The 25188-nt window shown below is 37.2% G+C and overlaps 1 protein-coding gene across 7 annotated transcripts in view; it reads left to right on the plus strand.

Moving 5' to 3' along the window:
- LOC308189761 (uncharacterized protein) overlaps window positions 1–25188 on the plus strand; it is a 595077-nt gene that overhangs the window by 53892 nt on the left and 515997 nt on the right. The window contains exons 1-2 of one of the 7 annotated variants that reach the window (XM_080580222.1): window positions 8746–8929; window positions 9196–9402. The exons of 4 other annotated variants lie outside the window; for them this stretch is intronic. The gene's annotated coding sequence lies outside the window, so the exon portion shown is untranslated. Of the gene's footprint in view, window positions 1–4832; window positions 5324–8745; window positions 8930–9195; window positions 9403–25188 lie in introns of those variants that run through there. 2 more of the 7 variants (XM_080580221.1, XM_080580233.1) reach the window with 2 other exon arrangements.

A 25188-nucleotide genomic window follows, 5' to 3' on the forward strand; every position in this document is an offset into this window, starting at 1 on the left:
GGGCCTAGAGGGGAAGACACATGAGGACTGGCTGAGATCACTGGGCCTGTTCAGCCTGGAGAAGAGGAGGCTGAGGGGGGACCTCATTGCAGTCTACAACTTCCTTGCGAGGGGGAGTGGAGAGGCAGGTGACCTATTCTCCGTAAACACCAGTGATAGGACCCGCGGGAACGGTGCTAAGCTGAGGCGGGGGAAGTTTAGGCTGGACATCAGGAAGAGGTTCTTCACCGAGGGGGTGGTTGCACACTGGAACAGGCTGCCCAGTGAAGTAGTCACTGCTCCAAGCCTGTCTGAATTTAAGAAGCGATTGGACTGGGCACTTAGTGACATGGTCTAAAATTTCGGGTAGACCTGTGTGGTGCCAGGAGTTGGACTTGATGATCCTTATGGGTCCCTTCTAACTTGGGATATTCTATTCTCTCCCAGTTTGTGTTTTTGTGCTTAACAGATTCAAGCTGTCCACATTGGGATTATTTTTTTTCCTTGGATCTCTGGCAATTTTGGAGAAGAATGCATCTTCGCATTGAGATGCACTATATTATTTCTTAGGCAGTCTACGGGCTGAACCATGTATTAAAAAACAGCTATCTAGAGGTTTTGTTTTCTGAATTCTTTTGTAGAATATCATGTATGTTGTGATCCTAAACTGCTGAGCTTACTCAGCTAGGAGTGACTTCTGCAGTGTTCTACAGTCTGTAATAAACATGAAGAAAAAAAAATTGTCTCCATCTTTTGGATTTAAGTGAGTTCATGACAAAACCGATCTGTTAGAATCAGATCTACTGCAATTGTGCAGTAAAACAAAACTATAGGGAAACTTGTAATCTCTTTTAATACCCAACTGACTGTTACCTTAGTTATTGGAAGATGAGGATGAAGAGAGAAAATCTGTAGAATGGAAGGCAACATGATCCACAACCTAAATGAAATCTTAGGTTTTGCCTGGAGAAGCTGTGGATGTCCCGTCACTGAGGGTGTTCAAGGGTGGGTTGGATGAGACCCTGGGCAACCTGATCTAGTGGAAGGTGTCCCTGCCTATGGCGGGGGGTTGGAACTGGGTGATCTTTAAGGTCCCTTCCAACCCAAGCCATTCTATGAAATAAGGTCAAGGTTTTGTTACAGCTCTCTGTATGAGACTGGTAGAATCCTGAGCTAGCACGGACTTTGTAGCGTTTCTACAAAAACCTGTAGTTTGGTGCCTGTAATATGTAAGTTCTTTTAATCTGGGAGTCAGTCTAGGAATATCCAACTGTCCTGGTTCCAGTTAGGACAGAGTTAATTTTCCCTCATAGTAGCTGGTAGGGTGCTATATTTTGGATTAGGATGAGAAGAGCGCTGATAACATGCTGATGTTTTAACTGTTGCAGAGCAGTGTTTACACCAGGCCAAGGACTTTTCAGCTTCTCGCTCTGTCCTGCCAGCGAGCAGGCTAGGGGTGCAGCAGGAGCTGGGAGGGGACAGACCCAGGACAGCTGACCCAAACTGGCCAAAGGGGTATTCCATACCATCTGACGTCATGCTAAACAATATATAGGGGTGGCTGGCCGGGGTGGGGGGCCGGCTGCTCGGGGATAGGCTGGGCATCGGTCAGTGGGTGGTGAGCAGTCGCATTGTGCATCACTTGTTTCATACACATTATTATTATTAATACTATTATCATTATCACTATTATTATTGTTATTGTTATTATTATATTCCTGTCTTAATAAACTGTCTTTATCTCAACTCACAGGCTTCACTTTCCCGTTTCTCTCCCCCATCCCAGAGAGGGAGGGGGGAGGGTGAGCAAATGGCTGTGTGGTGTTTAGCTGCCAGCCAGGTTAAACCACAACACCAACAGAAAATAAATGCTGCAATTATAGGTCACACTAGCATTTAAACTGGAGACTTAAATTCTGATTATCAGTTTTTTACATTGTAATTTTTCTTAAACATGTTGAAATTAAACGTTGAAATTTGACTTGTGTTAACAGAATGTGTTAACAGAATAAGCAACTTTCAGTAGTTTCTTGCACATGCTTAAAACATGTAAGATACTTATTAAGAAGATTGAAATACCCTTTTTTTAAGGCTGATGTTTTTTGTTTTTTTTTGAATTAAGTTGTGAAGTACTCCATCATGAAAGTCCTTTGAAAACAGTAGCAGATGGTGAGACGTGCTGTTAAGTTAATGTCTCTTGTACATGATTAAAGTCCATTAAAGCAAGAACTCTGGTCACAAAATGCAGTCATCTTACTTGCAGCTCAAGTGTGGAACTTGAAAGCTGACAAAGTATGAAGGACAGTTTTTCCCATGCTTGAGTCAAGCAGATGGCAGTTTTAAAAAGAGGTGTATCCCTGTGTCTTCAGCTCTAGCCTGCCTTCCTCACTGGGTGAGTCACCCAGTCTGAGTAAACACAGATAAAAAAGGGTGTTACAGGCTTTTTCAAAAGATTTTTGTAACAGTTGCAAGTCGCTAACTGTTCCTACAAAACCTCTGAAAATACCAAATGCACCTTTTTTGAAGTCAGTTGTGGATGATCTGTTTCATGATACTCCTCATCCATATTCACATGGTAAAAAGCAGGTTAGAAGAACAATGCCAGAGTGTTACTTGAAATCTGCAGATCACCAAGTATTGGAAAACCTGCTTTTGTCACCTTTCTAGAATACAAGCCTGTGAGGAAATCAGGAAAAAAGCCACATGGGGGGATTATCAAAATAAATACCAACTCCGAGGCAAAAGTAAAATAAAACACCAAACAGACTACCTAGAATATATTCAGTCTTCAGTGGGAATATTCAGTAGGTGACAGTTTGATTATTTGTGAAGCTGCAGCATGTTTGTGTTCTTATTGTTACTGGGTTTGAAGAACACTGTTTTTTTGATGTTTTTTTTTTTTTTTTTTTTTTTTTTTTTTTGTGGTGTGAGCTTCCACTTCCAGACATCTTTTATCTGGGGGCTGGGGGAGGAGGAGAAAGGATGTGAAAAATGGAAATACAGATACAATTCTCTCAGCTTCTTATTGGCTGTAAATAACAGATTAAAAAGCCTCTGTTAACTATCAAAATACACATAAATAGATTGTTGTTGTTGTTGTTGTTTATACTTCTGGACACAAATCTTATTTTGTCCTTTTTTTTTTGTAACTGCAGAACTTAATCTTTTTTTTCCTCTGGCTCTCAAGTTCAAGAACTAAGTTGTGCTGCTTTTCTAATATCCTTTGTGAATATGCTTTGAATGAAATTACAAAAGAAGGAAAATGGTGAAGGAAATAACCCATGCAGTTAGTTACTGAGGAAGGGTATGAACAGTAATACAGTAAAAGCGTAACAAGATTCTAATAGATGCATTGAAATCTGTATTTTCAAAGAAATTGCTTATAATAAACACTGTTACAGGCAGTGCTAATAGACTGTGTTTGGCACAGAAGGGTTATTCACAGCAATTTGTACACAGTAATAGTTATACTTCTGTAGTTCAATACAGAATACAAAATGAGTCCCAGCCAACCTGCATTCCAGCAATACAGTATTTAATGGCGCTGTTCATTATTTTGCTTCAGTGTTTTCTGTGATGTGCTGCCTACCTAAATTGTAGGTGTTTCATCATTCAGCCTACAGTCTTTAGGGGAGGGGTCAAGAATCTTGAAATACACACAACAGCAGATATTACAGCAAGAGACTGATAACTTCCTGATTTGTGTAGTAGCAGAAGCCATTTGAGCAGCAGAACCCCTTAGCCTTTTGGAGATAAGTGTTCATGCTGTTAACAAATGGCAATGAAATCTAATAGTTCAATACACTGAAATATTTTTTTATTGCTGTTCCGATGAATCATTCAAAGCAAATATGTGCAGCATCCTTGTACTTGCGGCTTCTGTGTTTTACAGAGCTAATGCTGTAGAATGAGTGATAGAGTATTAAAGACTGTGTAGGTGCCAAGTACGTGGATCAGCCCTGGCCAAAATTTGATGTCTTGCTTCCCCAAGTCATTTAACTACACGGTAGCTGCACAGATCCTTGTGCTGGCCTCATCAAACCCACAGAAAGTGTTTGTACGTATTTCCCCCAGTTCCTTGAAAGATGCAAGGGCCAGCCCTGATGTAGTTTATCAATAATGTCATTAGCCCAGTAGCCCATGGAAATGAAATTCATGTTTCTGTTTTGAGAAGATTCTTTTTTTTTTTATGACCTTCAATATTACAAATATAGTTGGATGCATCAAATAAGGTTTTGGAATTTATGCAAACCATGCTTAGTTTACCTTTTTTTTTTAATGTCAATTCAGTCACTTATTTTCATACATTCTGTGTAATAAAGTAATTCCACTTCTAGCTTGAATAATAGCAGAATTTCATTTAACTTATGTTAGTCTATATAATCTGGCTGGTACTGCTTTTTTGATGGTATATTTTTATGATCCTATTAAGAATCTACATCATTGTCTAATTGAATTTAATCTTTTAATGAGTGTCTAGAACTGTCTGTAATAGGTATGAGCTTTTTATACTTAAAACTGATTTAAAACCATTAGAAAACAAATATATATATATATATTTAAAAGTTGCAAGTAGTTCAGAAATAGCAGTTCAGGCAACCAACTGGACAGAACACAATTCTGGGATTTCTAAGAATTCTAAGAATTTCTAAGCAAGGCTTTGAGCAACTGTTAAAATCATGTGAAATTTAATTTTGTGGTAGCTAGGGCTCTGGTAAGCATACTGCAGTTCTAAAATGTCAGATGTCTGTTTTACGTAGAGATTTCTAATAGTGACGTTGGGATTGACATCAATGGAGAAAGAAGGTGAATGTCTAGTGGTGGGATTACCAGAATGCAGAAGGTTTGACAACAGCTCGATTTTAATGGCAATCATCAGAATAGCAGCGCACCTCCTTGTAGCTTCTTTTCACAATTACCCAGATCAGGAAAGCAAGGTACAGCCTGAAATAAATGGCTCCATCCAGATTAAAACAAAGAATTAGATAGTGGCTGGAAAATAAAAACTAGGATTGGAGGTTGTAGACACCCAGATGAAGAGATGGACTGTGAAAATTCTGATGACACACAGATGAGACAGGGTGGAAAGGTAAAAGATTCTTAATCACTTTCAGGTCCTAAGGGTTAACAAAGGCACATGTGAAGGCAGGACATAATCACCAACCTGGGAAGAACCTAGCAGACTTTAGGAGGCCTGAATAGCTCTTGTCACTTGTCCTTAGTGTCATTGTCAAGCCTGACTCTACCACTGGATACATGCCTTGGTGCTTCAGTACTGGTCAGAGTGCTTGGGTGCATCAATCTTGGAGCCAGACTCCTTGGAAACATGGTGGTGGAGTTGCTGGTATGTACGAGAGTATGAACGTGAGTGAAGGAACCTGGTTTTGCTTTGAAATAAACTCTTCTTCATTTCCTGTAAGATCTTACACTTTACAGTTACTTCTTTGCTAGCATTAGAGTATTTCTATGTATGTAAAATAGTTATTTTTTGTGGCTAAATGCACTGTCTGCATTTCATTTTCCTGTTAAGTCAGATCTCCATGTCTGTAGGCTCGTTTGAACAACTGGATGCTAGTGTAAATGTATTAAATCACTTTTCTAGGTAGTGTTAAATGACTATTGTTCTAAATTTTCAAACATCAGAGATGAGGCTAAATTTTGTATAATTCTAAATTTTCAGTGGGGTTGTTTACAACAGTTCTGCTTTTGTTATACTTGGGTATGGACTTCACACATGATACTTAAGGCACTAGGTTTATGCATGTCTCTATATGCATCTGTCTGCTAGACCTCTCTGTATGCTTGCTTACCAGGTGGTAGGTAAGCAAGTCAGAGTGTTACCCTGTGTTCCAGAAGAACCCCTTGATTGTAAGCAGTCCTAAATTAGGAGCATGCTTGTGACTAATGAAGACCTTCTACTTCGAAATGCTTGTTGTCACTACCAGGTCAAATGCTCTCACTGGTGTATCATTCCTGAGCAAGAGGGCTATAAAGAATGTATGAGAGAACATACATTTGAAGGAACTTGAAGAGTTAACTGTGTTTTGAGGCTTTGTACTTTTAATTTAAAATTTTCTTGCATCCTTTTCATACATATCCTGTTTTTTTCTCTTTTTTTTCCCTCTATCTACAGCTTCCTTAGCAAATCTTTTTAAAGGTAAATCTTTTTAAAGGTTCAACTCAGATTAAATCACAAGGCCTTTCCACACTGATCTGATCAGTAATTTTAAGTACTCGTTTCTGTTAACTGTATACTTACGTTAATCAGTTAATGTGCATGTGGAGAGTTGAGAGTGTATGTTAGGTGTGGAAGAAAATAGTTTTTTGTAACTTGGATCAAACTTGTTACTAATGGTCGTGGAGAAGCATGCTATTTTATAGGCTGTTTTCATGTTACACATGGCATTTTCCTAAGGAAGATAATAACAAATCTACATTAAAAATGGCAGAAATTGACCTGTTTTTACTGAATATTTGAAATAATTGAGTTGTAACTGACTCAGTGATTCATCAGTTATGATGTAATACCATGGTTTCCTTTATTTCATTTGTCCTTCCACCTTCCTTTCTGCTTGGTGAGCATGTCCTATCTTGTTGTTGAACTGATACCTACACAAGACTGCATATTTGAGCCACTGGTCTGAAAAACAGCAGCAAAAACTGCTTATTTAAGTTAGTGAGGCAAGGTCTTCTTGGGAGAGAAGGCTGGGAGGAAGTATTAGGTAGCAAGAGACTGATTACTAGTCAGTCACAGAAGGGTGGTGGTGGTGGTGTGACTGTCAGCTGTGTTGTCCCATTCTTCCTTTCCTGAATGCATGACAGATGGGGTCAGTTCAGTGATGCTTTAAGGAATGCCATGCTAATTGAAATTAATACAATTATTACTGTCTCTAAATCAGTCTTTGCCTCATTTTTGAAGTATTATGCTTTCAAACTTCCCCTTTCCAAAATACAGAGCGACTATGCCTTTGCGTACACAAGAATAAAAAAGTCTGTCTAGTTTCTCTAGTATTTACTTCAAATTGTGCAGCTGAGGGAAAGAAATGGTCTTGAAAAACTTGGTCTTTGTTTAGACAGTGCAGTAGGCAAAGGCTACATACTTCCAAATATTAGATGATCTCTTTGGAAAAAGCATTGACAAGGTGCATTATCCATTTCAACACATACCTAGAAATTATGACTACACATGGCAGGGAAGCTGTGGAGACACATAAACACCTGCTTGGTGGTCTAATCCCTGTCACCTGATATCTAGAGTAATTTGGAGGGTTGGTAATCAAAATACTTGTTTACATTGCTTCCATTCAGAAGTTATTACTCAGATAAATACTGGATAAAAGTTGTAGATGAACAGACCTATAAGTAAAATTATAGTCAAATTAGGTGATAAATACTTCTTGTAGATACTTTTAAAATGTTAACTTTTAAAGTTTGTTGGCTGGGATTATTTATATCAGGGAATGCTTTAGAAGTGATGCAAAAGCTAACTATGTGTGAAACGATTGGTGAATGAGATCAAAAATCATATACTTGTATACTTTTTTCATTTCTTTCTATGCTTATATTTTTAAAACTTAGCTCAGAAGTCCAAGATTTAATTAAGATTCTTCTTAATTCTTCTGGACTTCTGGGAGAGACTCTGGGACTCATTCATTTCTTTGACTTGTCTGGAACTGTCAGTGTAGCTTATTTCCTGTACCTCGTTGTGCCCACGATGTTCCCATATTGTGCTTTTGTGTATCGGACTTGTGAGGGTGTTGGTTGAGATGGGGTCACTCATGGGTCCCACCTTGTTCTCCCACATTGAAAAGGGCTACTGAAAAATAAATATCATTTTGAGCTCTAATAAATGTTTGACATTTTGAGTATATGGCTTTCTTAATAAAAATTTTACCATTTACTACACACCAATTAGTTGTTTTTGTTCGTTTGTTTGTAACCAATGAGGAGATGTATCTTTAGAAAAAAGGTGAAAAAAGTGTTAAAGCAAGGACTGGGAACTACAGTATGAAGTGGTTAATAAACCACAGTAAGGGATATAAATACCAACTGTTAGAAAATGAATTGAGAATGAGAATCAATTGCTATCATGGGTTTACGAAGAATGGGTATCGTCAAAGTATCTGATGGGTTTTTTGAAAGGTTTTCTAAAATTAATCTCAGACAGCAATGTAGTCCAGATTTTACTAAAGGCTTGTTAAAGTGTCACTCAGCCTAACCTAAAAGATCAAAAGTATATGAATTAATTTTGGGATGAGACTGGTCAAAAGCTGACTAGAGAGGAATAATCTAGAGAGTATTATAATTAGCCATATTGGTTTGAGTTTTGCAAAGCTGGGTACTGGATGTAGTTCTATTGAACACGTTTATTCAGAGAAGGATTTTTGAACCTGGTGCAAGCTGTCACACCTCAAAAAAAAAAAGTACAAGCATGTACAGGCTACAGAAGAGCATACAAGAATGTTCTGTAAAGGATTCATAGAATGAAACTACTTCAAAATATAAAGCCACTTGTGTTGGCACAGTCAAGAACAAGTGAAATGGGTAGAACAGAAGGAAGAAAAAAAAACTTTCTGGGAAATTAGTTCTATAATCTGTTTTGTGCTTCATGAAAAGCTTGTTTTTTTGTCAACTGCAGGAAGTAAAACTGCACTGAACTTGAGTCAATTTTAGTGTTTAAGACTGCTGTTTATGTATTCTCTTGCTCAACTAGGTATCTGGCCTATAGGATAAGAGGCAAAGGAAGTGGGACAAGTGTGGGTTCAGAGGAGCTAGAGCTACAGTAACTTAATTTGGAGGGAAAAAACTTCAGTAATTAACAGTAATTGCCTGTCCTTTATCAGGTCTATAAAATGATGCTCCAAAGATTTAGTTTGTGCTGAGCTTCAAGGATAGTAGACTACGAGTTACCTTATGCTTCAACCAGGATTATAGAGGGGAATGAGCTGAGGTAAGGAGACTGCAGACTGTTTTGTCTGTGTGCTGTTCACAGTGCTAACAGTTCTATGCAAATGCGAGGTGATGAGTGATGGAGATTTTTTTCCAGAGAAAACTGAAGTACTTAGCACGTACTACTGTATTTAACCTCTCACTAAGGTAGATGAAGAGTTTACTGATACTCAGACTCTTTCTATTCAGATCACACTGTTTGCCTGCATCTCAAACATACAATGAGATTTTTGTATGGGTAACTCCTGTATTTGTTTGTGACTGTAGAATTCCTACTGATGGAAAGAGTGAACTTGAAGAATCAACAGATGTTTTCACCAAGTTGAATGAATAGAATAATTTTATATCCTGGGAAAAACAGCATTGACAATGATTAAGTGTATGTATACATACTTCTTCCTTGCTGGACTAAGCTGCAACATGATACATGGAAAGTTAGTCTGTATCTTCAGTATTTCTGCTGTGCCTACTGAAGTAAGTAAATAAATCATAAGCGTTTTGTTGGCCTGTATTACTACTGATAATAACATAGGAAAGAAATTGTATTATATTATCTTAGAAGTTCAGTCAGTGAAATGACTTTGCGTGCTTAGGTCAATTACACAACAGTAAGAAGACATTAAAATGGAGAAGCTGGCAAAGAGTAACCAAACTCATTCAATGGACTATTTTAAAAGGTTAAATCAAGTAAAATGGATTTTTTAATTGGAAGGGGAGAAGATTAATGCTCTAAGGTTATTTTTCTAAGCCAGTATTAAACATAGGATCAAAGCTAGGTTCGCATTGAAGTAGGACAGGACATGAATGCCTTTTAGAGCACATTTTGTCACTGTTTGGGTCTTACTCGGTTGGCTTGAACATAAAAGCTCAACTTCAAATCTTAAAGTATATGGAAATAAATGGGTACTGAGCAAATATACCAGGAAAATGATACCAGATTTCCCTCCTCTACTCGTTTCTTTTGTTTTTGACCATGCCAAGTTTAGCAGATGCAGTCTGGTCATCCATAAAACATCTGGAGTAGTGTCAAATGGGAAGTGATGACTTAAAGTGAAAAAATCAGCACTTAGGCAGTTTTGTGTCTGTCTCAGTTTGGAAAAACTGGCTCTATGAGCCAAGGGATTGTACCCAAGAGGAAGCTACAGGGGGTAAGATTCCTAATGGTTATCATTAAATAAATAACTCTTTGGGAAGTATATTTTTAGTCAATCTCCACAGAAAGAAAAGTAGAAATGGGCTGAAGATAACTGCAGACACAAAGGTTAGAAGTTCTGCCAAAACAGAGCCTAGTAATAACAGTTAGTAAAAACTGGATGGCCTGAAGAACTCTGCTACTGCAAGTGCTATAACACTGAATACTATAGCACCTACAGAGGAATAACAAGAGTATTGACTATGGACTGGGACTGCGAGGTGTTTAATAATGAAGAAAAGTCGGGATTCTTGTAAACCACCTAAATCTAGGTCACTGATGCGATGCTACCATGGAAAGAATGAGAATGCAGTTTTAGTTTATATAAAAGACTTCAGTAGATACAAGGAAATATTAACACATTGAAGAAGACACTGCAAAAGTTCTGTATGGAGTACCATTTCATTGTCATTGAATCTGTCACTCTAAATGGGTTTGTAGGACATAAGTGTATACATCTATATTTATGTATTAAAAATTCTACTGGATAAAGCTAGTGATCTTGTTGCCAGCATTCTGGCTTCTTTCAGCAGAATGAGACTAAAAGTGTCTTAACATATCATACTGGTAACATTGTCTATAAGGCAACTTCTGTTATATCAGTGGTGAAGGGTAAGGGGAGTACAATACCAGAGTGAAAAAGCTATTCAAAGAAAAAGATTGGTACTGAAACAAACAAAAAAAAAGGTGCATGGGTATGTAGAACTGGCTATGAATGTTATAGAGAAATCAAGAAAGTAAGTAATCGATTAACTTCACACCAAGTTTTTGACTGGACTTTTTTTTTTTTTTGCTAGCAGTGTTGGGGGAGATATCCAAACACAGTGTGTATAAGAGGAAATGTGCAATAAATGCCTTTGATAGTGGTAGATGGAGATGATTCATGATGTTTTCTTTTGCCATGGTTTTAATACATGTGCATTTGTCTAGAGAAGAGCAGGCAGAATTTAAATGGAGTCTTAGATTAGAAAAAGTCTTGCGTGCACAGCTATCTAATCACTTTGTGGACAGAACTGAGGAGCAGGGAGTGTCTGAAAATTGTCTTAATTTGTCTGGACAAAGAAAAGCAAGAAGATGGTTAAAATAGCTCCGAGATGGATTGTGTTGGAATAGGAACATTTGGAAAAGCAGCAGGACAACACTTGATTTGTAGGTGAGGATAAGAGAATATATGGAAATGTAAATTGTGCCAGAAAATGGAATCAGATCATAAAAACAATAGTTGTTCATTTCCATATAAACAAGAGTGATTGCATCCAGTATAGCATGAACCGTGGTTTTTGTATTAAACGATGGGTTTATTCACCATATGAATCTCACTTCTACACTCTTTAAATAGCAAAAGTTCTGGATTCGGAGAATTGTTACAGTAATTTTCAATGGCTTATGCTAAAGGCAAAATTGTCTTGTTTTTGGTGAAGGGAAAGCTTAAACCCACTTCTGCATAAATCATACGTATTTCAAGTAACTTTGTTCCTGTGAACTAATTCTCTGGTGCCTTCACTTGATGATATCATAATATTGTGAAGTTATATGGAAGTGCAATTTTTGACAGAGGAAGGAATTTGAGGTAGTTACTTCTTCAAGTCCTTCCTTTATCAATAACTTGAAGATCAATAATATCCCAAATCAGTTTCCTGCAGAAAGTATAGAAGGTATTTTTAGTTAGAATATCCATCATGAACAGTACAAATTTTGTATAATCAATTACGAGGTGGCTATAATGGAAGGATTACATGAACAGAGTGAAGATTCATGTCCTTAAAAACTGAGAGACAAAAAAAGATGGCAGATGGTTTGTGTAGTCCTTGCTAATGTTATGTCCAGAAGGTAGGAGGGAGGTTTCTGTAGATGCGATTTTTTTTTTACACATAACTAGCGTGGAAGGAGGACAGAAAGAGGAACACAACTCCATTTAAACTACTTTAAGCCAGGATGGCTAGAAAAATAAAATCTGACATTCTCAGGTAGTTGGTGGGGATGAGGGAGTAGAACTGTTCCTGTTTCCACAAGGCCAATACTTCCAAGACCCAGTGCTTCAATTTTCACATCTTCTCTCATGACAAATGTTCACTTTGGTTTAGATTCCTACCTTATAATAGCTTCCTAAATAATTCAGGTGTTCTATGTGTATTCTAAAAGTTTCTTCACAAAATAGGCATACCTCTCAGCACATTCCTTGGGTAATGCTGCCTGGGCCCATGCAGAGGGTAGTGCAGGTGGTAGCCTTGAGGAGAGAGCCCTTCAGAAAGCTGCACTAGAAGCTGTGGTAAAAGCTTTCCCCTCCTCTCTTGGCAGCTGGTGTATAAGGTGTGGTTCTTGCCCTTGGTCTTCACCTGATCTACCATTGTAGCTCCCACAGGCGTGCTAGGCTGTGCACTGTGTTGATACAGACCTTGGCTTGCTGATGTGACTTCCTTGCTTTACTTGACTTGTCACTGGACTTGTCTGCTGATCTGTGCTTTTCTTCCAGCTTTATTACTGTCACTGGTCCTGCTGTGATCACCCTGAGCTGGTACTGTAGGACTGTACTTCTTGCCATGAGGCCTCTGCCTGCCTTGTTCTTGGCTCCTGGCTCCCTGTCCCTTACAGAGCAGTCTGCCCTTGCTGTTCCCTGCTAACATCTTGATACTTTTTTTTTTTAGAGGAACAGTGACTTTATTCAGAACAGTGCCTTTATGAGCAAAAGAAGGAAATAAATTACCTTGAATGGCTAGCTAGTCTGAAGTAGGACAAAGGAAGTTACTGGTAATTACGAAACATCTGAACTTGGTAAACACCTGAATAATGCAGGCACAAGAAGCTCTGAGCTCACATAATAGAGCAATGCAAGGAGATGGTTTCAGAAAAAGGGATATTATCAGAGCTGACTTACCACCATAAAACTGGTCATGCAACCTGGAAATCAAGAGAGGACTAGGGCCTTCTGCAGGGATTCTGTAATGAGCCCTATGTAGGATCTGGTTTTCTCTTACATCAGCAGATCTACATCAGCAGATTTTCAAGGTTAAGTATAGGATAGTGTCACAGTCCCTTCAAAAAAAAAAAGAAGTCTCCTTAGTTTTTTAGTTCTTAAGTTGTTGCTTTACAGCTTTAAACAAAAGATGGGAAAATAGCAGATAGATGAGAGTAAGTCTCCAATGTGACATTCACAGATGTTGGAGGGAAAATGGAAGAGCGGAGTGACATCTCAGAGGCGTAGGGGAGTTAAGGGGATAGTCTTTCACAAGCTAATCAGGAGAAATAAAGCAAGATAAAGTGGCCTGACATAAATGGGGAATTAAACTAATCATAAATAAAAAAGAAATGCACAAAACCAAACCTAAAACCATGAATTCAGTTACCTATCTTTAATAAGAATAATAATAAAAATAAAAAACTGAATAATTAGAATGTAATAAAATTTTCTAATAGCTGTGAAAAGAAAAATAGGGAATATTTGAAGATGCTGAGAATGTAAAAGTTTAGTTTCAGTGATATAAGGAGTGTTAAGGGATATAAGGGAAAAAAAATGTACAGATGTCAATTGCGAGGTTAAGTGTTTAGATCACTAATTTTAATGTCAGCAAGATTTGAACAAGATAAACTCTGGAAAATTACTTTTGGAACCTTGCACTGAATAAAAGAAATATAGCAAGACTGGAGAAATATAAAAGATGATGAAAAAAAAAAAGGGTTACTAGCATAAGTCCTAATAGGCCAAAGTAAAGAAAAAGAGTAAAGGCTTCACATATATAGGTTAGGGGTGCATACAGAGAAATATTACAGCCCAGGAGCTAGATTAATACTTACTGCATTGTTTGTAACATCATCTCTCTTGCAATCACCTGAATTGCATGAAAGGATGATAGTAGATTTTAGTAATTCGAAGAGATGGATTTGTCATTTGGCTTCTGCAATAGCTCTTTAGTAAAATGAGTGATAACTATATGGGTTCAATTATAATTTTATTGACTTTATATTCTATATATATTTTATATATATATAAAGTATTATATATAATATATACACTATAATATAATATATATAATGTATTATATATTATATTATTTTATATATATATATATATTATATATATATATACACTAAGAACAGTAACTAAGTTTGCCACTACCACACTTTTTGAAGAATAAATTACCTCTGGCTTACAGGCAGGCTAAAAGATTCTGAAATCAACAAAGTAAGTTTTCAATCACCAGATTATTCGGAAATTTGTTCAGTTGGGGGCTACAAAATGTTGCTATCAAAATAGTGTCATTTAATATATTAGTGATTCCATGGGTACGAATAAATATTGTTAATGAAATTCAGAGATGCTAGATTTCTGTTGAAATAATGGTGATAAAAACTTTGGTTTTAAGGATATGACAGGAATTCACAGAACAGGATTCTATTAGAAAGGCTAGTAAATCATACAAAAAATGTAGAATGAAACTATAGACTTCAATAAGTATAATAATGTAACATGTTACATTGTTATATCATTCAGTTGTTTGAATCATTAATGTACACTATTTAGAAAATGCAGAATTAGCATCTACTCAGGATTTCTTGTAAATTAAGCTTGCCTTTTCATGTTCTGTATGTGCTGCAGTTGCTTGAATTATGATCAGAACCCTCATGAGACAAATTAGATTATAAATCTCAAGAAATGCAGTATTCATAATGCCCAAGCGGTTAAACATGGGAATAATTTGAGGGAGAACTTTAATTGAAAAGCTTAAAATAAGTTGTGGCATGATCATTTAATAGGATGTTTGTCTCATCTGAGGAAACACTGACTGTTCTAGAAACATTGCTGCTCCCTTTTTTTAAAGATTCTAATATCAACAATGTCCTTTTTAATGAATTCCCAGGGTTTTAAAAATCTGTTTACGGAAGAGAAAATGTGATGAAAAATCTGTGTATTCTAAATTTCACTCACTGCTCTGTTCCATGCCTTCTGTATTTGTGTGAAGGCAAATAGCACCTTGCAAGAATCATTCTTCCAGTAGAAGTTGTATTGCATGTACAGTGTATTCTGTAGCTACTGAAACTAGCAGAAGGACTACTTCTTGCTAGATCTAATGGCTTCCTTTATGCGTAGCTTTTCATAAGTAAGCAAACACCAAAGTAGCTTTTTTTTAAGTAAGACCAGCAATGCTCACCTGAATTGGACAAACTGAATTAGTTTCATGTCTAATCAATATAATGATAATATTCATATCATGAAAATGTGCCTGATGTAGGCTACATGGGACCTAAATAGCAGAGGTATGGCGTAGTCACAGCTTCCACTGAGAGCTGTGAATGACCAATAATTCTGAAACAATTACGTACCTCTTGAATTTGGAGTTTGGTCCTTACAGCATTCAAATAACATTTTCAGTTAAGGGCAGGAAGTCCCCATCTGAAGTGGGAGCAGTAACCCCTTCTTGCTTCATGGGTGTGTTCTGAATCTTGAACTCTTTAAGTGACTGACTATATGCAACAATAAGCAGTACTATAGAAAAGCCCAACAGGAAATGACTAATTCTATTCTTGGTTAGTATTAGAAATAGCAAGGACTAGTTGTCCATATTGATAATGCAAATACAAAACAATATTGAAGTCCTTTCTTACTACCTAAGCAGTATTTAGCTTGTAGATGAAATCAGGTAGAGGACAAGAAATGGGAACACACTGCTTGAAAGACAGTATGGTACACTTGCATAACAGCCTACCTAATATGACACTTTTAAAATCTTAATTCTTAGGTAGATGCTTTTAAACATAATGTGAGCATAGAAGTTTTCCTATGTAACAGGTATTTCTGGAAATTCAAATGAAGATGCTACTGCTAATAGTATGTATGGCTGGTTAAAGACTAAAAGAAGAAAAAACTGACTGTTATGCACACGCCAGAACTAAGCAAGATGAACTCTATTTATAAACTAATAAGTGATAAAAGAATCATGCAAATTTAAGAAAAATAACGTGGGTAGGCAGACATCCAGTCTCAACACTCTTTCAGTGAGGCTGTCAAATTAAGAAATGTTGGTGCTTTCAACTTGTTTTGATTTGAGTTCACAGGTATCAAACGCCTTCTGGGGGGACCAATACTTGAAGCAAAATTAAAGTTGCTACAGGTATTTTTATCAAATACTGGAGTTCTGTTCACTTATTACGGACTCTATATCCTCTGATAAGCCTTTGTTATCTTCCAAAGATGGGGTGGTACAAAGACTGACAGAAGGTATATACTACTGAAGAATTGCAAGCCACAAATGTTTCTAGGTCCTCAGGCCGAGCAAGACAGAATACTCCAAAGTTACATTAGTTGTGCTCTTTTAACATCCAAAACGGAGAGGCTGCGTGGAAACTATCTTGGCTGCCTTTTCTGGAACAGTCTCACTCCAAAGCGGTATCCAGGAGCTGTTTTGCAGAATGCTGGTTGACATGGGCCAGAATCATACTAGGGAGTGCTCTGGTCATTTAATTAGTCTAGACAGTTGCATTCCTGTTTAATTTGCCTTTTAGGGTCATAACCTAACTGTCAAAGAAGTATGGATTTTACCTGGTGTAAACAGACATTGATTTAATTTAGCAAATAAAGCATATGGTTATGTTGCCCAGTAGAGAGCTGTATCAAAAATAGCTTGCTTGGAGCTGGATTCAGGGCTTTGATGGTAAAAGCAGTTTAACCCCTTTTTAGTGTGATACTCAAGTCTGGTTAAGGGCTCCTGGATTTCAATGTGCTAATCAGTCTAGAAAAGTTGTTTCCTTCGTTCAACCCTGCATTATGCCCTGACGTGAACAGAAACCCTGCTTCTTGAAGTACTCTACGAAGTATGTACATATACAGTACTGCAAACATGGAATAGGTGTTTTCTTTGGCCAGTCTGGGTTTGCTATTATTTTATGTAAAGAGAGATGAAACACTTGTTTTATACACTTCACCCAGAGCCTTGAAGTTCATACCATTTGATACCTCAAGGCCAGGATGGGGCTTTGAGCAACCTGGTCTAGTGGAAGGGTGTCCCTGTCCATGGCAGTGTGGGAGTGTTGGAACGAGATGATTTTAAGGTCCCTTCCAACTCAAACCATTCTATGATTATAAGAAATTAGACAGAATGGCATGAAGTGAAGAATCTTCCTGATTTTAACTGCATCTTACAGACAGTGTAGGTGGTTGTAGGTACAGACCCAGTCACTGATCTGCATTGGCTTTCAGTCTGATACAGAGAATAAAGGTGCCGTGGTGGAAATAAAACCTTCAGAAACCAGAAATACAAACAAGATCAGCAATTTTGCATTTTTGAGGAAAACTTATTTTTATAATAACAGGTATTAGAACAGGTGAGCCCCGGAACGGATTTAGTGCTGGGTGTATGGGCATATGTCACAGTACATGGAGAGAAATTTACTGTGGCACAAATTTGCCACTAATTTCCAACTTGCAGATTTGTGAGTGGGCAAATCATTTCACACCTCTACTCTTCTGCTTTATTTTGCTGGCTTTACTTACATAATGATGTCTTTAAGGTAAGGACTTTCTCTCAGTGTGTACAATCCTAGTATAAATCTTAAAGCATTTCGAGGCTTCTACAAGCTAAAAAAGAAAATAAAAATAGATGAAGCTTACATGGTACACATAAAAGTGGTGGGCTGCATTTGTCACAACAAATCACATTCTGTTTTCAGGTATGCTACATATACTCACATATGTACTCAGTGTATTCTTACATACTACATTCTGAAGTGAGTAAAAATGCTGAAATGTCCATAATCTTTTTTGTAGTTTCAAGGTGTTTATCTTGACAAATTTATTGTTATTGACAAATACTTATATAAAAAATGTCCATTGATAATCATGGTTAGTTTTTCAGAAGACAAGTCTTAGAATGCCTATCATTTTCAGTTAATTTCAATTTCACTACTTAATGGTGAAATGATTTTGTTTTGTTTTGTTCTTAAATAGCTATAGTAATGTAGCAATTCACTGTAGTGATGTTGGATTTGTTTCTTGGTTTGATTTTCAGTTTGGGTGCAAATATATGACATGGGATAAATGCTTTTGTAGAATTCCACTCTCAGATTCAGATTGAAATCTCTTTACTTCTAGTAATCAACAGTAAGCTGAATCTGCAGTTCTACATTTTCCTTATTTTCTTTGCATATTGTTATCTAGTCTTACATGAATTGATTCAAAATCTTTTGAATTTAACAACAAATATTTTACATAGCTTGATATATGCGGATGCATTTTAAATGTTAATATGACCATTCTGAAGGTCAAAACTGTATATTCCTATCTCCAAAGATACTAGTGCAATTAAATAAATCTCCTTGACATTTTAAAATGTTAACCAGTGTACAATATTGTTTAGGGTAATAAATTAACGTGCCAAGAAATGCAATAGATTTTATTTTGTTTACTTAAGTGTGAATAGGGCTTCATGAATGATGGCATTTCAGTAAAATTTACAACGTTGAAGACTGCTAAGCAAAGAGATTTTCCAATATTAAAACTTAAAAACAAGAAGGCCACAGATAGCATTAAAGATTTAACTAAGAAATACAGGAGCATTAAAGGGAAGAGATGTGGGTTTGTTTGCCTTCTAATGCAATGCATTTTTTTATCTAGGTAGGAAATGGTGAAACATAGTTTCAAGTGACTTTTGGAATTTCTGGAGTTTTTAGGAAGCTTATCTTTTAGGTCATTGTTTCCATTGCAAATTACATAATTTCTGGTGTATAACTCTTTTACTGGTGCTGTTCTCACCCCTCCACTACACCTGTGTTCCTGATGTTGATGGCTTCAGGTCTTTAGGAACTGGGTTCATGGTATTATGGCAAGTGCTTAGAAAAAGATGGAGAGTGACTTTTTACATGGGCAGATAATGACAGGACAAGGGGGAATGGTTTTAAACTGAAAGAGGGGAGATCTAGATTAGATAAAAGGAAGAAATTCTTCACTCAGAGGGTGGTGAGGCACTGGCACAGGTTGCCCAAAGTAGCTGTGGATGCCCCATCCCTGGAAGTGTATCACACATCACCCTAGAGTATTTGGTAGATAGGACTTATAAGATCACTGAAGTGTACAGTTAATTGCTTGCATTTCACCTATCTGATATGATTAATATTTCTTCCCTAAAGAGGAATGTTATTATTAAATAATTATTATCCATTAATAGAAATCACATTACAGAGAATAGCTTTTAAGGACATTAGCTTCTGCAAACAGATTTTGTAAGAGATTAGAATGTTTGGCTGAGTAACCATGCTAACATTCATACCATAAATTGTACATTAACCCTTAAAAGACAGTCAATCTTATTACATTGTCTTATATTGCCTCTTCCGTATGAACTAGAAAAAAAAATACTTAATTTCTTGTAGAACCAAAACTGCAGTCACTGCCACTAAAATAGTTTTTCTTTTACAAAATCCATGTAACCATTTCCATCACAGTAGAATGCATTGATAATTCTTTTTGTTTTTTAATTATTTTTTTTAGTCAACATTTCATAGTGTGGAAAACCTTACAACAGCTTTATTTATCAGTGAATGTTGGTGGGAAATACCAGAGCTGACCACATTGTCAGAAATAGTTTGTGTCTATTTTGCATTTTAGAAGTATTTTTTTTCCCAGTTTTCAATTGCCCCTTGTCTGTCTTCACCATTCTCCCTCAGTAGGTGGTCTGATTGCATCCATTTACTTACAATGAAGAATCATACAGTTACACTGGGGTGGAACCCAATGCCAGGGAAGACTCCAACAGCCTTTGCCTGTGTAACAACAGAGTGTTGTCACTGGTCCATGTAATATCTCTGCACAGCAGCTTAGTTAGGACTTTTCTAGTGTTGTTTCTAGGATCTTCCTGCTGAACATCAATCATGTTAACATTCTTCTTCTTGCACATTGCAGAGAGCTAGCTCTCTGCCTTATTCTCCTAAATTTCAGTTTTTACCCCACTGACCTCACCACCTGTTCTTCTTTTTCCTATTTTATAAGTTTATTGTACTAAATTTTGTAACACCTTGGGATGTTAGTTTTCAGCTGAAGAAGCTGCTTCCAAAATCAATATCTACTGGATCTCCATTATGTCTGTATTTCCATTTCTATTTCCCCAGCAGTCTTTTCTTAAACAGTTGATAGTGTATCTTCTCAGTGTTTATTATTTTTCCCAGTGCTTGCTTTTTTTGCCTCCTATTTAATTTATTGAATCTACATGCTGCTTTACTATTGTCTGCTTTTGTGTTTTGCCTTGGTTGTAGATTATCTCTTCAATTGCCATGTCATACGAATTTCACTTTCTCCTAATTCCTCTAGTATCAACTCTGTCCTGTCTCTTTTCAACCTAAGAGATCTAATGTATGCCTTCTTTCTTTATCCCTTCATCAGCGTTTCATATCTGACTTTGTGCACAATGCTCAGTAGTTTTTCAGTACCTCAGTACGTTCAGTATCACTTAGTATGAGTAGAAGTTAAAATTGAAGGCTTTAAAATACATAAAAATACATTTAAAATTGGCCCCAAAGGAGGCTGCCCTCCTAAGGACTATAGCTGCAGACTTGAAAAATCCTATTTAAAGAGTCTTTTTTGAGTAGGAGCATGGGAACTAATTGGGAGAAGTCACTACTTTTGCTGGCTGACAGTGATTTTCAGAAGGGTTATATGAGTTGCATGCCTCCTTTTGTTGTTTTGTTCTTTTTTTTTGTTTTCACCCATACGGGTTTTTTAACTAAGTTTTTGAAAGAAATGGGTTGCTGGTGTAGTACATACAGGCATTTTATTCAGAAATGCAGTTGCTTTAGTAATGATGTAATGAATTGAAGTAAACCTTTCTGTCAGTGAAACAGATTTTATAACTCCTATGTTAGCCCTTTACTATAATTGTCAGTTTTTGTATGTGCTTTATGTATTTTTTTTGCAGATTTTGATGTAGGGCATCATTTATGGTTGGACTTGATCCTAAGGGCCTATTCTAGTCTAAATGACTGTATGGTCTTATAAGAAACTTGTTTTCATGTGGACAATATTTCTGGTCCTGTAAATCAGTTTTTTTTCTAAAGGCCTGAATGTAATTTCAGCTAGCATATCATATAACTAAAGGTTCAATTTTTTCTTAAAGAGCGAAGATACATGAACTTAGGTATATTATGCCATCAACTTCGATATATTATATAACAATACCCCTGTATGTCCCTGTTAAAACCAGGGAAGACTGAATTCTTTGTTTTGCATACCCTCCTGGACAGTGAAGACAATAAATTATGTTCCGTCTCTTAACATTTCCACATCTCTTATTTTGTTCCCAACTGTCAAGCTAAATGAAATTTATGATAAATGTTTTATCTTCTTTCTTCATAAGTCAGTCCCAAATCTCTGACCAGTTTCCTTATTGAGCCCTGGAGACTTATAACAATTATTGCTATCATACTTTTTTCTGTCAGTTTGATCTATCCGCCCAGTTTGGGCAAAGTCTGTCTTTCTGATCATTTTACACAACAGATAGCTAATGTAGCTCCTCAATTCAGAGATGTTTTTTCTGTCTCTTGTTCTTTCCATCCAAGCCCTACTTTGGGCTAAACTGTATCTTTTACAAACAACTCACTGTTGAGAGGGGCTTCTAGAAACACCTCACAGAGAAACATCCACAAAAATGTTAAAAGCATCTCTGAGGCACCACGCCTCCTGGAGTTCATACACACAGCACCCACTGTAACATACTGAAAACATGGGGACGGTCCTACTGGGTCAGTCTGGAAAACCATTTTCCCTAGGATTTTCTCTCTACTGGTTCTGTAGGGAACAGAAGAAGGAGCTTCATCTGTAAACTTTGCATTCAAGGTGATCACTGTCACTTCACCCCCACCATGCTGCCATCATCTTAGGAAAACTAAAGCCTGAATTGAGTTGAATTTGTCAAGGGATGCAAATGGGGGGGGGGGGGGGGGCCGGGGGGGGGGAAGGCTTCTGCAAGTCCATGAGAAGGACTATGGAAAACACAGGCTTTCTGCTGAATGGGCAGGGACCAGGATGACAAAGGCTGGAGAAACAAGCCAACAGTAGTCTCAGAAAATTCAGTAAAGAGAGTGACCAAGTCTTGCATTTGGGGACAAAAACCAAACCAACCAACCAAACAAACAAAAAAAACAGCCACCACTACCTGCTGGGGACTGACTGAAAAACAATTGTGCAAAGAAGGACCTTGTGATCCTTCTGTATACCAAAATGTCCATGAGCTAATAACATGCCCTCACAGCAAAAAAAGAACTGTTATTTTTTTCCAGTGACTAGGTGGCTATCTCTGCATGATTTATTTTATTTTTGCTTAGCTATGCATGTTATAGCCATAGTGTTTATATAGATCAGTGAGGAGTTTATCTGTGTGAAATTAAATATTCACAGTGTAGTGATGTAGAGGAGTATCAGCTTGATATGACAGCAGAGGCCTGAAAGCTGGGGGCATGCTGTGGAATCCTGCAGATGTGGGATAAGAAAAGGGATCCATTGCACCCTTACATTAGAGAATCCAGGACTGTAACAAGTTCAGAAAAGATCAAAGTCACATGGGGAAGCTGGAGTGAACTAGTTATGGGGGTAAGAAGAGCAAGTATTTAACACACATGTTGTGCATCTGGTAGACTTGTATATTACATGCTTTAGCAGAAAGTGAAGAAAACAAAGTGAACACTGCTAACAACCATACAGAAATGACCACAAACAGATCCTAGAGTGAGGAGGAGGAAACCGTCAATATCATAGAAACATCAATCACCCAGCAAAGGTCTAAGAACATACATGAGTGATTTCCTGCTCTCCCCACAGCCCAGGAGTGAAGATGTTAACCTTAGGGCCCAGCAGAAGAGCAGATGGGTGGCCATAGCACTGGAAAAGGGGTAGATACTGGGAATTGTGTGTACAGTTGTAACTGTATTATTGAAGCTTCTTCTATAGTAATAGGACTTCAATGTTCTATAATTAGAACTGTACTTTTATTATTTGATCAGACAGTTAACATGAACTAAAATCTTGGCTTTACATCAGATGTGTACCTTTTTTGCATATGGTGTCTTAATTCTTTTTAGTTAGCTACCTTCCAATCACTAAAAAAACATTTTAGATTTGATAAACCTGAAAATGTACATAGAAAAATTCAGTTTCAGGATAGTAGGCATAAATCCCCTTGTTAAAGGAAAAAAAAAAACCAACAAACACCCTATTGATTCCCATTTTTTCGATGTGAAGCTTGTTTCTAGCTCTGTACAAGTTCCTTGTAGTGAAACTGCCTTAGATTTGCAATAGGCCAGGATCATTATCTATTCATGGTCCTGGCCTTTGGTCTTCACATGGCACTGAATGTATTTAATGAGTAGATGTTTACTGACATTGCTAGTTCCAGTGGTAGCATGCTGTAACCTTCAGCCTGCCACTTCAGGTCTCATTTGGGGCACAGCTGTGTGGCCTTGACTCCGTTTTATTATGTTGCTAAGGCATGAGAAGGGATGTGAGCTAAAACAGTGTAAGGCAATAAAAGGCAGAACACAAACAGCGTGAAATTGTTGAGAAAGTGATAGCTAGCAGCTCAGAGATGAAGAAGAAAAACCTAAGAATATACAAAACATGAAGAAAAAAAAAAAGAATCCAAAGATAGCAATTTGGCAAGAATGTGGATTGCCCCAATTTAAGACGCATTAGAAGCCAACCTCTTCCTGGCTGGCAGAGACTGACTTAAAATTCCTAAATGTTGGAAGTTGAAGCTACATGCTTATCCTGACAACTGGCTGATAAGTTGTTGTTTTTTTTTTCTCAAAAAAAAGTTTTTTTTTTTTTCCTCAAATCAACATTCCATGACTACAGGAGTTCTCTGAACCTCATAATGAATGTTCAAAAATCAAGTCTAGCACACTGAACAAGAAGAACTCCCAGGAATGTTACTGAAGCTTACAGCAGCTAGGACCTGATCACCCTCATCTTGTCTTTATATGCTAGCCATCTCATATTAGCAGAAGACTCTCCTGTTTCCTGGTTTATACAGCAGAATGTAGTTTCATGACCCCTTTGTGCAGGAAGGTGACTCGTCAAACTTGATCTAGGTGAAGCATCAAATGCATGTTCCACAGATACAAATTCATGCATAAATCCATCAATGCTGGAAGAGAAGACCTGAGCAATGTAGGGAAAGCAAGTCCTTTCATGGAATCTTCTTTAACCTCAAGGTAGTTTTTCATTCATCCATACTTGGCTGGGGAGCATAGTCAAAAGAGTGCATAGCATGAGGTCCCCATACTGTGATGGCTTGTCAGTCATGTTAGTAAGTGTTCAGAAAGTCAGATATGTGGGGTACGTCTATCCCACACTTCTTCTTCATTTCTTCTATCATTGCTCTTCCTCTTGTCTGTTACTCTGGCATTAACCCGCCCCATACTTAATCTACCAAGAAGTAGATTTGGATCATAAATGCCACTCCAAAGAGTAGCTATTCACTTGCTACTCTTTAGAGTGGCATTTATGATCCAAATTTACCTCTTGGCTTTCTAGAAGCCCTGCAGATATCCTTGGCTGTTGATAATTCAAATGATACACAGACAAATGTCCTCATACTGATAACATGAGAATAGGAAATCACTGGAATCAAAAAGTGTTATGCTTTCTGGGTCTGAAATCCATTTGGAATGACTGGTTGCTTTGTATATGTAAAGACAACGATTGATAGTGAATAAGAACTAACTACTGGCATCATGTATTGTAACTGAGTATCAATCTAGTAAGTGTTTGGAAGTATGAAGGTGACCTGATAGTTCAGTTTTTTTAACTGCTGTCAACACAGCAATCTTTTAACTCCCCAACAGATACTTTTTAATAATAGGTTTATTTGCGACAGCAGCAAAACATTTCACATGAATTTTAGTGATAATTATCTAAGTGCTGGAATGCTGATGCTTCCTGGGATGCAACAATTGCTCTTCTTCCTTAGTAAGGAACACTTTTTGATAGCAAAAAGGGGTTTGTTGGGTTGACCAAGCAAAGCAAGTGGAATACATTTGTTGCAGGCTGTTCTCAAGATCTGAGTTTGTGAGAATCAAGCTATCCCTCACCT

The sequence above is a fragment of the Anser brachyrhynchus genome (assembly GCF_964034855.1).
Source record: "Anser brachyrhynchus genome assembly, chromosome: 2".
NCBI lineage: Eukaryota > Metazoa > Chordata > Aves > Anseriformes > Anatidae > Anser > Anser brachyrhynchus.